A 17,869-nucleotide genomic window follows, 5' to 3' on the forward strand; every position below is an offset into this window, starting at 1 on the left:
AGCTTCGTGCAATGGCCATACTCGATAACGAGGGAGCAGCCATCATGTATGTATGTGTAGAACGACCGTGCGAACCAAAGGAGAAATGGTGACGAATGGAAAACAGGCTCCTTTTTTAACGCGTCACACGGTCGACACAAAATATATGATAATGTTATAATACTATAACATAGAGAATTCGCATGTGAAATGCGAAGGAGTGCCAGTAAGGAAAAGATAGAAACGCAACCGATAAAGATAACAGTAAGATTTATTGGAGCATTAAACTGTATGTCTGTGTGTGAGTGTGAATGCGACATAATAAGACACAATATAAGACAGGCCGTCATGTAAACAAAAGAGTGTGTATACAAATATATGTATGTGAATGCAAGAGATACAGAGTATAGATAAGAGTCAGTAACACGGATAAGGAAATACCAGTTCTGTTAAGGTACACAGTAGTTAGAAGGTCTGTATATAAGAGGTTAAGGTTGAGGCAGAGCTAAGTCACTTGTCGTGCAGTTGAGGCTTCGATGCCGGGCCGGGCCGGATTCTTGATACAGATGGGTTCTCGCAGGTGTCGAATTCTGGCTGTTATTTCGTGGTGAACAATTCACACAACAGGGTTGAGAAGAGAAGCTGCGGTTGCTGTTTGGTAGCTTGTGTACGTAGAGTCGTGTTGACGCCGGCGACGTTGGATTGTAGTAAAGAGTTGAACGATGCTGTTGATGTCGTCGCTGGAAACTGGCTGGCTGTGTTACGTGTGTGGTCAACGACCAGATCTGTGAGGATCTGAAGCCGCGGGTTAAAACAGGCTATTTATAGGTACAGAGAGCATAAGAAAACACTCTTTCACGTGACCTTATTAGATGGCCACGGTTGGTCGGTTTGCATCCTGGCGCGAAAGGACTGGAGGCAAATACCGCGAAAATAAAAGTCAGTCAGGTGATGACACAGCAAGGCGGGAAAGAGTTGTTACCTGCTACGTTCGCATTTGTTAATAAATAACCCCGAGAGAGGTGGTTTCACTACATATGTATGTATGTATAAGTATGGCCGGTGTATGGGGTTTGGCTTTAGAGCGTTTCTTCAAACCCAAAAATCCATTGGCCAATGGTCTCTCTAACAAGTGGACGTCTCGCCAGACTCTAAAGCCGAAGCTTCGACTTTAGAGTCTGACGAGACATCCACGAGGCTAAAGCCTTTGTGGATGTGAAACCATTGGTCACTCTATGACCGGACATAGATTCAATTACTTTTGATACATTACTGCTCTATAAACACACAAGCACACACGTCATTGTTACTTCTATATAATTGTTTCTCATTTAGACACAAGGCTAACGTTTTTGAAAGGAGTTGGGTTAGTTGCTACCATCAACCCCAGTATCTGGTTGGTACTTTATTTTATCAACCTCGGAGTAATGAAAGACAAAGTTGTTCTCGGTTCGATTCGAGCTCGGAATATAAAGTGTCGGAAGAAACACCGCAAGGCATTTTGCATTATTTCTATATTGAAAGACTTGTGCAAAAATATATTTTGTTATAGACCGAGAGAGAGAGAGAGAGAGAGAGAGAGAGAGAGAGAGAGAGAGAGAGAGAGAGAGAGCATTCGAGTTGTGATTTCGACTTAGTTTGGTATATTCAGACCCAGTGCAATCATAACCATAGACGCTCTTTCTATCAAATTATCATATATAGAGCTGTTATTTTAGAGTAAAGCGAAATAACTAAAATATACATTGTTACATATAAATTATGAATTTATGTTCTTTGGTGCATTACGTAGTTTTCATATATAACTCAAATGAAATACAGGCGAGCGCGCACGCACACGCATACACACACACACACACACACACACACACACACAGCATATGTATATAAATATAATAAACGATGTTTACGTATATCGTTTTAAATACTGTATTAATTTAAATAGTTCCTGTAAACAATTTACTTGTTATTTACCAATATATTATTTCAAGCCTAATATTTATTCAACTTGAAAAAAAATTATGAATTTCAAAATAACAGTTTTGAAATTATTTCCTTCCTTTCAAATATTTTTGATTAACGAGTAAGGTAGCGGAAAATATGTTTCTATCTTTAATAATTTTTCAATTATATTTATTCTTCCTCCTGTCTTGTACTCTGATAATTTCGCATGATAAATTTTAAAATATTCCGAGTACCATTCCTCTTTTTCTATGCATACCAATTCCTTTGTCGCGTTTATTGTCCCTTTTCTATTTTTCGATTTATTTTTCTTCTCTTTCTTAACGTTACGCTCAAATCTCCTTGCCAGTTTACGTTTGCCTGCACAAGAAAAAGAGAACTACAGTTGAACGAGAGAATGTGATAAATAAACCAAAACACATGGGAAAAAAAAAGAAAAGAAAGGAAAGATAAGTAAAAAATAAAACAACCAACCAATTCACTTAGGAAGATACATATGTACATATATTGGTGCGCATTTACGAATATGAAACACATTTCTTAGAATCTGGATACGTATCGAGCACCGGGTTGGTATGTTACGTCTCTATTCAAAATATCACCATTCACTATTCTCTATTTAAACACATATGCACGAAATTAATACTATTTCACATTTTAAACAGTCTTCATTTTCAAAATAATCATCTTGCTCTTCCTGCCTTTTCTCTACATGCAAATTTTTGAAAATGTATCATATTGATAAAGGCATTACATTAGTCATATTTGTTAACAGATTCGTTGTATTTTTAAGACCCCCCCCCCAAAAAAAAGGACAGGATAAAAAAATATGAGTATGTGTGCATTTATATATATATATATAATGATTCTTTGAATACATGCATACCAATACATTCATGTTTATGTGTGTATGCATATATACATATATTCATCCATACACACCTGTTTTTGCAAGCATATACCTATCTATCTATCTATCTATCTATCTATCTATCTATCTATCTTGTATAGGAACATGTGTACTTGTGTGTGCGTGCATGCATATGTAACTCTCTCTCTCTCTCTCTCTCTCTCTCTCTCTCTCTCTCTCTACTATATATATATATATATATATATATATATATATATATATATTATATAAACATACACATCTCAATATATCTATACACACAAAAAACATACATGCAAACACATCTATTTATGTATCGAACATATACTCGTGTGTACGTTTGTGTGCATACACATACACATGTACTGTGCATGTATATGTATGAATGTATATCTACCTTTATACCGCACACACGCACACACATATTATCAGTCATCTTCACCATTATCGTGTGTCGTACCTTGTCTGAACACCACCGTCCAGATTCTTTCACTACAATACTGTGAAAGTTGCTGTTTTGGAAATAACGGTTTACAACGAGTGGTCCCTAAATCCCTTCTCGCAGCGCAGATGATTCTCAGAGTCAAAGAGAGAGAGAGAGAGAGAGAGATGGCAGAGGGATGTGGAGAGAAAACGTCATTCGTATATCAACTTAGATTTGAACCCAGAATGTAAAGAACAGAACAAATGCTGCGAAGTATTTCTCCAATGCACCAGTGTTTTTGTATGTGTGTGTGTCTGCGTGTTTGTATACCAGTATATATGTGTATGTAAAGACAGCTGTGTGTGTCATAAACACACACATACACGCACACGTGTATATACACATGTATGCATGCACACATGTATTTGTGTTTGCATGTGCGCGTGTACGAATATATGAATATACATACATGCATACCAATATACATGTACGCATATGTACACACTCAAGCACGCACACACACACACAACGCAAAATCATCTATGGGTGTATATTCATACGGTAAAGATGGACTATATGTAATCTGAACCTTTCCCCCCCTTATTTATTAATTTTTTTTACGGAATCCCACGTTTTAGGCTATGGAGATTCCGATTCTGAAAAAATATTTTTTGAAAAATTTCAATCCCCCCCCCACCAAGCAGGCTATTTACATGCTAGAAATAACAGCCAAATCTCACAAAACTAGTGTTAGGGTTAGGGTCAGAGTTAGGGTTAGGGTTTGAGTTAGGGTTAGGTTTACCCTGTGGATCTATATAAAAACCGAGGGGGGGGGATCGAAATTTTGAAATTGAGATTTTTGAAAATTTTTTTCCAGAATCGGATTCTCCATGGTCTGAAACATAGGATTTCGTAAAAAAAACAAAATTTAAAAGGGGGGGGGGGTATACCCAGATTACATATACTCCATCTCCACCATTCATACATGCAACACCTATCAGTATTTATACGTATATACCTAAATTTGTACACACACACACACACGTTGAGAGGCATAAAAGAAACAAGGTACACATTAAAAATATAATTTTTGTAATATTTGGAGGATCAATGTTTACGTCGGTTGTACAAAACGAACAATAATCAGCTGCTAAAATCATAACTATTTATTTATTTATGGGTTTCAGCCAAGTGGCTGTGGTCATGCTGGAGCCGCGTGCTTGTGTGTGTGTGCACGCGCACACACACTCACACTTATTTTATTTCATAAGCTATGACATAACTGTATTTCTGTCTCAATATATCAAAAACTGCACCAACACAAAAATAGTGAAACCAATATTGAGAGAGAATTATATTGACTTTCACAGATTTAATTTATAAGCTGTGGGTGTTGAAATGTACGACTCGTACATAAATACCTGCATACATCCATGCAAACATACATACAGACACTCACGCATCTATTAATTCAATCTGTTCATCCATCTATCTATCTATCACTTTTATCAGATAATTTATTTAATATATACAACATCAGCATTACCTACGCAGTTTGGTAATGTTTATAAATTATGGTAGACATTCGATAAATAGAACACATTTCAAAAATGATTGTAAAAATTGCAAATATATAAGATGATGATGATGATATGACTATCGAACAAACGTTTATATTTTTAGGAGAATCGTATAATATCAGCTGCTCCAAACATTTTTTTTAGTTTTGCATGCATGCATACATACATACATACATACATATTCGTGTACAGTAATTTTCTGTTTAAGCATTTGTTTTTCACGTGTCGTGTGTGTGTGTAGCGGAAGGGGAGGATGTTGCAGAAGGAGGAAAATGAATCTTTGAACGATACACTATGCCAGGCTGCATGTTTTCCTCTGTTGGTATCGAAATGGGATGAACCTATTTGTCGCTACATTTAATAACAGTTCACACATCTTATGATTAAAAGATGAAAAAACAAGAACAAAAAAAAAAAATGAAAACGTTTAAGCTTCATTGATTTATAGATTTATGTTCACCTCTGCAATATTTTCCGTTACTTTATACACTATTGACGAGTGAATGAATAAATTAACGAATAATAATAATAATAATGATTTCATTTATTTGCCACAAGGGCGAAGGATGAAGGGGGGACAATACAAAGACAGATATAAAGTGTGGGGGGTTTACATATAGTGAAATGATAGAAGATGAAAAGAAAAGGAAAGAAAGAGTTTAAGTATACAGGTATACACTGAAAAAGAAGGGACATTTTGCATAGCATACAAAGCTTTAAAAAAAGGTGGCAGGGAGGATGATAGAGATGTGGCCCTCCTGATACAGGAAGGCATCTAGGGATAACTGAGGAACCCCACTGTCCAAGATTTCCTTGAAACCCCAAGAGCAAGTGCCCTCTCCAATTCCTTCTCTCTGACAGATCTACACTTAGAGAGGCACCATCCACTTTTGCCATTTTTGCAACTTTCACCTACCTTTCATTAAACTCACTCGAGGACAGCACTTCCCTCTCCACTTTCAATTTCCTTTTCATGTGAAATTTGAAGAAGTCAATGAGAGCTCTACCAAAGAGGAATGTATCTGTCCTCATGCTTTTCAGCCTTGTCCACTGAAATCCTTTCTACTTAATGCACAAGGCCTGAAATTTTGGTGAAGGTGGCAAGTCCATTTCATCGATCACAGTGCATAACTGGTACTTACTTTATCAACCCCAAAAGGATGAAAGGCAAAGTTGACCTTGGCAGAATTTGAACTCTGAATGTAAAGATGGACAAAATGCCGCTAATAATAATAATAATAACAAATGCCCTAATGCAGTACCAGGCACTGGTACTCATGGCTTCTGATCTTAACTGATTGGAAGTGTTATCAGGTACATGTTTTGTTTTGGTATAAAAGATGGGCTACAGCAAATATTCTGCTCAATACCACAGATTTGCTTATCAATTGTTTGACCTTAACCAGTTGAGCATGTCCCTTGGTGGCTAATGATATGTGCATCTCTGATCACCACCAGAAGTAGTGGGGGAGCACCATAGACATGTGTTGAGAGGAATTCTTTGGAGTTTGAATAATTCACCTCTGGAAACATGGGTGTTTCATTCAATATCTTTAAACAACCCTTATTCAAGGACCTTTTGAGCAGGATGGTCTACTCAACCTTAAGAAAATTCAAGCTGGGCCCCACCTGCGAGATCATGCACTGTTTATCTTGATATGAGATCACCATGTCACGCACATATGATTGTGATGCATGTGCCTGGTGTACCCTTATCAGATGGGTATACTGGGCTTCGTATATTTTACCCCAGTGTCATGCACTGCTCTCTCACTCACTCAATAATAATAATGATATAATTTCTTTATTAACCAGTAAGGGTTTACATTAAGAGAAATGTGGACAGCACAGGACAAAGAGAATTTGGAGTTACATTTAAGTCGTGTAAACAAAGGCATTTGATTCATCATCATCATCATCATCGTTTAACGTCCGCTTTCCATGCTAGCATGGGTTGGACGATTTGACTGAGGACTGGTGAAACCGGATGGCAACACCAGGCTCCAGTCTGATTTGGCAGAGTTTCTACAGCTGGATGCCCTTCCTAACGCCAACCACTCAGAGAGTGTAGTGGGTGCTTTTACGTGTCACCCGCACGAAAACGGCCACGCTCGAAATGGTGTCTTTTATGTGCCACCCGCACAAGCCAGTCCAGGGGCACTGGCAACGATCTCGCTCGAAAATCCTACAGGAGCCAGTCAGGCGGTACTGGCAACGGCCACGCTCAAAATGGTGCATCTCATGTGCCACCCGCACAAGAACCAGTCCAGGGGCACTGGCAACGATCTTACTTGGCTTGCCGGGTCTTCTCACGCACAGCCCATTTCCAAAGGTCTCGGTCCGTAGTCATCGCCTCGGTGAGGCCCAATGTACGAAGGTCTTGCCTCACCACCTCAGCCCAGGTCTTCCTGGGCCTACCTCTTCCACGGGTTCCCTCAACTGTTAGGGTGTGGCACTTTTTCACGCAGCTATCCTCCTCCATTCTCACCACATGTCCATACCAGCGCAATCGTCTCTCTTGCACGCCACAACTGATGCTTCTAATGTTCAGCTTTTCTCTCAAGATACTTACACTCTGACGGGTATTCACATTGACATTACACATCCAACAGAGCATACTGGCTTCATTCCTTGCGAGCTTACGTATGTCCTCAGCAGTTACAGCCCATGTTTCACTGCCATGTAGAATGGTTGTTCGTACGCATGCGTCATACAGTCTGCCTTTTACTCTGAGTGAGAGTCCCTTTGTCGCCAGCAGGGGTAAGAGCTCTCTAAACTTTGCCCAGGCTATTCTTATTCTAGCAGCTACACTTTCAGCGCACCCACCCCCACTACTAACTTGGTCGCCCAGATAGCGGAAGCTATCGACTACCTCTAGTTTTTCACCCTGGAATGAGATAGAAGTTGTTTCCTGTTTGTTTGCAGTCTTTATTGCACCTGAACATCTGCCACAAACAAAAACTAACTTGCTAGTTAACCTGCCTTTGATGTTGCTGCACCTCTTATGTGTCCATAGCTTGCACCGGGTACATCTTATAGAGTTACTACCTACTCCTTTTCTACATACTGAGCAGGGCCATCTACCTGAAGGGGTTTGTGTTTTATCTACCTTCCTACTTATTAGGATTTTGGTTTTAGCTAGGTTGACTCTAAGGCCCTTCAATTCTAGACCTTGCTTCCACATCTGAAACTTCTCCTCTAGTTCTGATAGTGACTCTGCAATTAGGGCAAGGTCATCAGCATAGAGGAGCTCCCAGGGGCAGCCTGTCTTGAACTCCTCTGTGATTGCCTGGAGGACTATGGTAAATAATAGGGGGCTGAGGACGGAACCTTGGTGGACCCCTACCTCTACCCGGAATTCATTGCTGTACTCATTTCCAACCCTCACCTTACTGGCAGCATCTCTGTACATGGCTCGCACAGCTCTCACTAACCATTCTTCTATCCCAAGTTTCCTCATTGACCACCAGATAAGGGATCGGGGGACCCTGTCAAAGGCTTTCTCCATGTCAACGAAAGCCAGGTACAGAGGTTTATCCTTAGCTAGGTATTTCTCCTGCAACTGTCTCACTAGAAATAAGGCATCAGTAGTGCTTTTACCTGGCACGAACCCAAACTGCATCTCATCTAAATTGATTCGCTCCCTAGTTAGTTGGGCTATGACCCTCTCTGTAACTTTCATAACCTGATCTAACAGCTTGATGCCTCTGTAATTATTTGTATCTAAAGCGTCCCCTTTACCTTTGTAGCAGTTGACTATGATGCTGCTACACCAGTCATAGGGTATGACTCCTTCGTGTATCACCTGGTTCGTAATACGGGTGACTAGGCTATAGCCAACACTGCCAGATATTTTGAGCATCTCTGCAGTGATTCCTGATGGGCCGGGGGCTTTCCCGGTCTTCATACTCTTAATTGCTTTATCTACCCTGGTGCTATCAACTCGGATAGCTGGTCCCTCTATTGGGTCGACATAAGGCAGGCTCTCTTTCTCCCATTCATTCTCTTTATTAAGCAATCTATCGTAGTGGCATCTCCAGACCTCTTTCTTTGCATCCTCATTTAATGCAAGCGTACCATCATCCATGCGAACACATTTCTCTCCTACAACATCACTATTCTCTCTCCTACACTGTCTTGCAACACGAAATACCTCGAGTCTTTGGTCCTCACGGCGCAGAACATTGGCAAATCTTTCCTTATCTGCTTCCCCTCTGGCTAAATAAACCTGTCGCCTAGCCTCCCTTCTGGCACATTGGTACAATTCCCTGCTACCACCGTTCTTCCAGTCCTTCCAAGCCTGTTTCTTTTGTCTAATAGCCCTGTCTACCTCCTTGTTCCACCACCACGTTACTCTGGGTTGGGAGGGGACCTTACACCACCCACAAATCTGGTCGGTGGCTTTCAACAGGTTGTCCCTCAGAAATCTCCAATTGTCTTCCACGTTGTATGATGCTATATCCCCTTCTATTTCGTTAAATGCTTCAAGTAACTTGTCTCTAAGTCTCTGTCCGTTTTCAGGGTCTTTAAGCTTCCACACCCTTCTTCTCCAAGCCTGTCTAATTCTGGGCACCCATTTTGCCTTGATCCCAAAGTCGCTAACTACTAATCTATGTTGTGGGGTACATTCTTCGCCAGGGTAGGTTTTGGCATTTATAAGCCGCCCTCTTTCCCTATTTCTGGCGAGGATGTAGTCGATTTGGCTAGAGTGTCTGCCGGAGCGGTAGGTGACTAGGTGACTGGCAGGTTTCCTGAAGTTGGTATTGCAGACCATAAGATTGGTTGCATCACAGAACTCCAGCAGTCTGGTTCCCTCCTCGTTGCGGGAACCGAAGCCATAGCCTCCATGTATGCCATGGAAGCCCCCAGCACGACGTCCGACATGACCGTTGAAGTCTCCAGCCACAAAGAGAAGGTCCCTGTCACTCGTCGACGAGGTAGTTTGCAAGAGGGTGTCATAGAATTGGTCTTTCAGACCATCTGGTAGCCCAGGTTGAGGTGCATAGGCTGAGATGACAGTAGCTAATCTATGATGAAGCACTAGTCTGATCTTAAGTACTCTGTCACTTACTCTAACGACCTCGATTACCTTATCCACCCATTTCTCCGCTAGAAGTATTCCTACGCCCCCGACCCCGTCAGTGTTCCCTGCCCAGAAAATCTTGTACCTGTGTTCTTTGCCTGTGAGGAACCTTGCAGAACCTCCTCTCCATCTTACTTCCTGGATGCAGCACATATCTACGCATCTCCGTTCAAGCATCTCAACAATTTCACCAGATCTACCTTTCAGCGTGCCGACGTTGAGAGTGCCAATCCTAACAGTATGGGTGTTGGGGGTGTGGGCCTGTAGCCTGGGAAGGGGAAAAGCAGTGTCGTGTACCTGAAAAGAAAACTTGCAATTGGAAGAATTCATAAGCAAAACAGTACCTACAACCTGCAAACATTTTTCAACCTTAATGCGCTACCCAAAGGTAGGGGAGAGGATGGCCAAGGCCACTAGATGGGTTCCGGGAGACAGCCGAGGTTGACAGGATGACAGAGGAATGAACTTCCGGTGGAGGGGGCGGGATGACAGAGGAATGAACTTCCGGTGGAGGGGGCGGGATGACAGAGGAATGAACTTCCGGTGGAGGGGGTGGGATGACAGAGGAATGAACTTCCGGTGGAGGGGGTGGGATGACAGAGAAATGAACTTCCGGTGGAGGGGGTGGGATGACAGAGGAATGAACTTCCGGTGGAGGGGGTGGGATGACAGAGGAATGAACTTCCGGTGGAGGGGTGGGATGACAGAGGAATGAACTTCCGGTGGAGGGGGTGGGATGACAGAGGAATGAACTTCCGGTGGAGGGGGTAGGATGACAGAGGAATGAACTTCCGGTGGAGGGGGTGGGATGACAGAGGGATGACAGAGGAATGAACTTCCGGTGGAGGGGGTGGGAGGGCGGGTTACCGCCAGCGAGTAGATAGGGCTCTTAATTGTAGATTTTAAATATTTGAGAGACAACAATGCATAAATCGTAATTTTTAAAAGAGCAATGAATTCTGGGTGATTAGAATATAACGTAGCATGAATTTAGGAAGCTTAGAAAATGAATAAGCATGAATTTAAGACAACAACTGAATTCAATTGAATTTCATGGAGAGAAACAAGATAAATAATAGGGGGCAAACTAAATCGCGAAGGTATTATGAGATGTTTGAGGCCGTAAATAAATAAAAAAATCTAACAACAAAATTCTCAAAAAGAGGGAGATCTCCTAGGACTGCTCATGGAAATCTCACAAATCTACAACAATCCTGACCACCAGAGTAAGCACCCTCTCCACTTTGTCTACAAGCACATGCTTAGAGTAGGCCATTAAGCACAAAAAACTGCTCTGCTGGGAACAACTAGAATTTTGAGATTGATACTTGAATGTTGAATGTCTTCCACAATAACTAACAATCACAACCTCGGATAACAGGCTACTATCTGCTCTCACATAATAAACCAGAGTGAACAAGACCAAGTGCTCTGAGAAGTAAAACAATTACAATAATAATGATAATCCTTTCTACTATAGGCACAAGGCTTGAAATTTACAGGTAGGGGACTAGTTGATTACATCAACCTCAGTACTCAACTGGTACTCAATTTATTGACCTCAAAAGGGTGAAAGGGAAAGTCAACCGCGGTGGAATTTGAACTCAGAATGTTGCAACAAACAAAATACTGCTAAGCATTTCATCCAGCATACTAATGATTCTGCCAGCTTGCCACCTTAATAATAATAATAATGATGATGATGATGATGATGATGATGACGATGACGATGACGACGACAACGATGATGATAACAAGAGGAAAAGAAATAGCAGGTGGGTCTTAAGCAATTGGAATATTAGTGAAAGCTTGTGGATATCTAAAGTTATAGGTAGTAACCTTCTACCCACATAATTTCTACTAGGAATAAAATTAAATCTGAGTCAAAGATAATAATTCAAGCATTAAGGACTAATTGGATAAAAGACAAGATAGACAAAAACCAAGTGGTTTCCCAATGTAGATTATGCAAATCAAAAGAGGAAAGCGTTACTCATATACCAGCATGCTGGTACAGAAAGAATACAAGAAAAGACATGACAGCCTAGGGAGAGTAATCCACTGGGAGTTATGTAGAAAGCTAGAATTTGAACATACTGATAAATGGCGTGAATATGAACCTAGTAAAGGACTTGAAAGTAAGAAATATAAGATGTTGTGAGACTTTAACATTCAGACTGAAAGAATAATAGAAGCTAGAAGGCCTGATTTATTAGTAGTAGATAAAGAAAATACAAAGTGCCAGATAATCGACTTTACAGTCCCAAATGATGAAAAAATTCAACATGAGAGGTATAGGAAAAATAGCAAAGTACTAGGACCTAGCCATTAAATTACAGAGACGATGGAAAGTGTGGGTAAAATGTATCCCAGTAGTTATAGGTGCATTAGGAACTATCCCTAAAGATTTGGACAGATGGATAGAGGAAATAAGCATAAAACCCAGTTTAATACAGCTCCAGAAAACAGTGTTATTAGGGAGGGCTAGGATACTTAGGAAGGTTCTTGGCATCTAAGGTTACTTGTAGCCTGGTGTTAGGAAGTTTTCTTTTCCAACAGTCTAATCTGTTGTGTGTATATGAATAATAGTAATAATGATGATTATGATAAAAGATTGGCAGAAAGCCACACATTTTTAAGATGGGTGTAGATTAGTTAACTGATCCAACTGCTTGTCTGGTATTCATTTTATTGACCCAGAAAAGATCTAATATCTAAGTCGATATAAAATAGCAAAATGCATTATGCCCAGCACAGTATTTGTAATTGAAAATCATACTGTAATTGACCTGCTACTGTACTGCATCTACCAGCTACCTTAGTTAGAAAAAAAAAAGAAAAATGTCCATCTTCCATGCATGCATGGGTAGGATGGTTGACAGGAGCCGGCCAGGTAGAAAAACTACCCTAGGGTAGTGTGTCTGTGTTGGTAGGGATTTTATGGCTGGATGCCCTTCCTAACACCAACCAATCCACAGTGGACTCAGTGCTATTTATGTGGCACTAGCACAGGTGAGGTTAGTTTTGGCATGATTTTTACAGCTGGATGCCCTTATATAAATATATATATATATATATATATATATACATATATATATATATACATATATATATATATACATATAGATATATATATATAACCCATCCACCACCACAATCACAACCACAAACCCATCTTTCATATTAGACAGGATATTTTTCTCTTTATGTTTATTTATTTCCCATTTTGTCTAGTACTTTTTTTTTTTTTTAGTATCTAGTTAATGTAGTGTATTCAGCCTCCACTGAATGTTGCAGATGTTATAAAGTACACTTCTTTTTTAATGTATGTTTTCATTCTTCATGTGTCTCAATATATCCAGTTAGTTGTCAGGGATGAATTAAGGTGCAAGATCAACTATGAATATTACCTGTGATAGACGAGCATCCTATCTGGATGGTGGGTACTGGGATGGAGGTTTATTTCATATGTATTAAACATCATCATCATCATCATCATCATTTAATGTCTGTTTTCCATCCTGGCATAGATAAGACAGGGAGCCACACCAGGCTCCCTTTTCTATTTTGGCATGGTTTCTACAGCTGGATGCCATTCCTAATGCCAACTACTCCTCAGAGTGTACTGGGTGCTTTTTAGGTGTTAGCAACACAAGTGCTTTTAATGTGGCAGAACCAACATCGGTGCTTTTTATGTGGCACTAGTGTACATTCTGCTGTGGTGGATAAGTCTTCTTGAGTACAACAAGGCACTAGATGTCTTGGTCCTTTTTTATATCCTTCATAAGGCTCAGTGTCTTGATATCAGTAGTCTAAAGTTTTGTGTGCTTCCCAAGGCACAAAGAGAGTATCGTTATTAAATCATATGCTTTAATGACCAGTGAATGATCCTCTATGTGGTCATTCAACTTGCTTGAAATAGCAGTCAAATTTCAACTTGAATCATATCTTAATGAAAAAAATGCTTATGATTACATTAGGAGTTATCAATAAGTTATCAATAACCCATTCATGAAAACCACAACCTCAACCCCACCTTTGAAACCTTAAAATTAAAATAGAAAATGTGTGGATTTTGGCTAGAATGCTTTTGATCATAGGTTTGCTCAATCAGGGATGATGAATATATTTTTCCACTGTTTTATTAGTTTATCAAGGAAGAGTCTGTCCCCTTGACCTTTGCAGACCCTCCAAGATTTTCCAAGACCAATGGGATCAGTGCAATTATTGAATGGTTGCAAGTCAATACATGCTGGGAAAATGTGTACAAGGAGAGAATTCTAGAGTCAATGTTCTGGGAATGAAGAACTGGACATGGGATTAGTGTGTGGCCTGGGGGAGTGGGGAAGAACAAAGATAAAATGAAGATTGATATCTGGAGCTAAACAGCAGCAAAACTTACTATAGCAAAAAAAAAAAAAACAAGGAGAAGAAAAATGGTTGTGTGGTTAAGAAGTTTGCTTTGCAACCACATGATTTTGGGTTCAGTCCCACTGCATGGCACCTTGGGCAAATGTTTTCTACTATGAGGAGATATCCAAAAGTAACTGGGAACATTCTCTGTGGGACAAACCCATTGTAGTTCAGGTTTCCGCTGATAGAAGCAATTTGATGCAATCCTCAGGCATAAGTCTGCTGACCGTTGCTGTTGTGTGAAGTTGTACTGTCACATAGTACATCTTTGTTTTGCAGTGCTTCTCCTCTGTTGATTTTTGTGATGGCTGAAACGAAAGAAGAGCATATTTCCATGAAATTCTGTTTTCTGCTGAGGAAAACAGCAGCCGAAACACTTGTCATGCCTCAGCTTACAAGACCACTGCCATGAACAAAGCACAAGTTTAATAGTGGTTTGCATGCTTTAGGAATGGTCACTTGTCGTTTGAAGACCAACCTTGTTCAGGGCAACTGCTGACCTCCCAAACGAATGAAAACATCATGAAAATTCATGAACTAATCTTAGAGGACCATTGCTGAACAATTGACAAACTTGTTGATATGACTGGTATGTCCTGAAGCTTCAGCCAATGAATTTTGAGTGAGGAATTGCAAATGAAAAGAGTTGCAGCAAAATTTGTGCCTCACTTGCTCATGGAAGATCAAAAAGTAGTCTTGACTGAATGCATGTCATGAACTGAAAGAACAGTTGGAAGTTGATCTGGCCCTTTTTCAAAGGTCATTACTGGTGATGAAAGCTGGTACTATGGCTACAAACTGGGAACAAAGCAGCAATAAAGTCAATGGAAACATTCAATGTCACTGCACCTCAAAAAAGCACGTCAATTGAAGTCCAACGTCAAGATGGTGCTAATTTGTTTCATTGATGTGAAAGGAACTGTCCACATAGAATTTGTTCCTCTTGGTCAAACTGTTAACCAGACATTTTACTTGGCACTTCTGAAGCATTTGCAAGATACGATGAGATGAAAACACCCCAACCTGCAGCAAAGTGATGAGTGGTGATTTCATTATGACAATGTGCTTGCACATACCGCCTTGAGTGTGAGACAGTTTTTGATCAAAACCAGCATGACCCTGCTTATCCACCATCCCAATTCACCCAGTCTTGCTCCTTGTGACTTTTTCTTTGTTCCTCTGAATGAAAAAGTCTTTAAAGGAAAGCGTTTTGCAGATGTGGAAGAGGCGAAGAAAAAAAAGACAGAGGTGTTAAAAGGCAAGAGTTCCAGGACTGCTTCAAACAGTCGAAAACACATTTGGATTGATGCATTGCTTCAAATGAAGAATACTTTGAAGGTGGTAAAAGTATAAACATGTAAAACTAAGTGAATAAATTAATATTGCAAAATTCCAGTTTCTTTTGGGTATCCCCTCATGTAGCCCCATGCTGTCAATTGCCTTGTGAATGGATTAGGTAGATGGAAACTGAAAGAAGTCAGTTTTATATACATATATATTTACTTTTGTGTTTGTGCTTGTCCCTCTACTGCTTCACAACTTATGTAGGTTTGGTTGAGGCCAATACAATAGGTACTAAACTTTTAAAAGATTAGTACTAGGGTCAAGGCAACAGTAACCCAGCATGGCCACAGTCCAATGAGTAAAACAAGCAAATGATAAACAGTCCTAAATATGTGAGCAGGCTGTACGAAATAGTGGAAACATGATATCATCATCATCGTTTTACTTCTGTTTTCCATGGCTTAGAAAGGTTGTCACCAACACAGCATCTCACTACTTATTGCAGTCCCTCATGAGGTTTAGCTTACTGGAATCAACTTTTACCACTTTTTACCACCTCTACTTCAGTCTTCCTTTTCCAAGGGTTTCTTCCACTTGAATTGCGTGGCATTTCTTTACCCAAGTTGTTCTTCCATACAACTGGTGGTTTGCTGTGCTTGAGAAGACATGCCCAGCTGAGTAAATATGTCATTGTCCTTGCATATAAGCATGTCCCTTGCATCCCTCTTCAGCTGAACATTCCTTATCTTGTGGGTGCTGGTACCACATAAAGAGCACCCATGCTGGTGCTGTGTGAAAACATCCAGTGCACTCTGTAAAGTGGTTGATGTTAGGAAGGGCAATTGCCACAGCAAGCAATTAGAGTTTAAACAGCTCCCCAGCTAGCCAGCTCCAGTCAAACTACCCAAACCATGCCAGCATGGAAAATGGATGTTAAATGATGATGATGATGATGATGACGATATTAGACATTCTGGCATAGTCGTTTTTGTACCACTTATTTGGCATCACTGACTCAATGCTGACTTATCTGACATCAGGTGTTTTAATGCTTCTCTGCCTGCCTCTCTCTCCCCACTTCTCCCACTTCTGTGACCATACTTTATGTGTGCGAGGACAAGGAAAGTGTTTGTCAGTCTTGTTTAGTTGGTAAATTGTAATCTCTCTCTCACTATCCGTGTGTGTATATTTCTACATGTGTGTGTGTGTGTCCCCCTCCAGTGCCAAACAGTACTGTCACCAAAGCAAGTTGAATGTCTGGTCAGCTGTGCCAAATCATCTCATTCTGTATGTTAGATACATCTACACCTGCTTAGTCTTCTCTTTTGTACACAACTCTTAATTACTTTTATCCTCAGTTTTACTCTCACCAGTATCACATATCCAGCAGAACATATTGTTACGAACGCCCGCACGCGAAGCACCTCCTCAACACCGAAGGGGGACTCGCGCACGCGCGAACGTTCAACACTCAGTGAGCAAGCAAAATTCGTCTGTCGGTACAATCCTGACCGATAATAAAGCCCCGGCTGGAGCACGTAACGAAGAACAACACAGGCAAATAGGACGGGGAGGAAGAAACAACACGAAGACCATGTGTTGGGTAACCTTTTCTTTTTTTGTCGTACATAACATCACAGAATACATTTAAAACATTAGAATAGAGCATTACATAATAACAATTCCAATACATGGCATGACAGTTCAATAACGTTGACAAAGTTTCCAAACAATTATAAGCTTTCCAATCATTTTTACATCGCAAAGTTCGTGTCTCAAGTTTCATTTGACAACAAAGTTCGGCACTATCACGCTATTAGCTGTCGGAAGTGAAAGTAGTCGCTGTCTGTCTGCAGCAGCCTCGGTTTCAGAGGACCTCAGCTCTTCAATGCCCTGCCAAAATATTTGAGAGACATGCAAGACATGGATACGGAGGTCTTCAAGACAAAACTTGACACTTTCCTCTCCACGGTACCAGACGAACCAATGGCTCGTAATGAGACGCAGTTTAGGGCAGCTATGTCAAATTCTCCTATACACCAGATGTGCCATCAAAACTCTTGATTGGACCATGTCAGGTGGGGGAGAAGAGCCATGCGAGGAACGTGAAAATCACGGTGGTGCACCAGCATGACCGCAGCCACTTGGCTGAAACACATAAATAAATATAAATAAATATATATATATGTATATATGTATGTATATATATATATATATATATGTATATATGTATATATGTATGTATATATATATAT

General features: G+C 40.4%; 1 protein-coding gene across 4 annotated transcripts in view; it reads left to right on the forward strand.

Annotated features, from left to right (window-relative positions):
• The window catches only part of LOC106877989 (uncharacterized), a 96,140-nt gene that overhangs the window by 50,093 nt on the left and 28,178 nt on the right, over nt 1-17,869 (forward strand). Inside the window, exons 1-2 of one of the 4 annotated variants that reach the window (XM_089350620.1) lie at nt 2,292-2,514; nt 16,973-17,217. The exons of 1 other annotated variant lie outside the window; for it this stretch is intronic. The gene's annotated coding sequence lies outside the window, so the exon portion shown is untranslated. Of the gene's footprint in view, nt 1-2,235; nt 2,515-16,972; nt 17,218-17,869 lie in introns of those variants that run through there. 2 more of the 4 variants (XM_089350618.1, XM_089350619.1) reach the window with 2 other exon arrangements.

The sequence above is a fragment of the Octopus bimaculoides genome, chromosome 4 (genome assembly GCF_046866305.1).
Source record: "Octopus bimaculoides isolate indiv1 chromosome 4, ASM4686630v1, whole genome shotgun sequence".
In the NCBI taxonomy this organism is placed as follows: domain Eukaryota; kingdom Metazoa; phylum Mollusca; class Cephalopoda; order Octopoda; family Octopodidae; genus Octopus; species Octopus bimaculoides.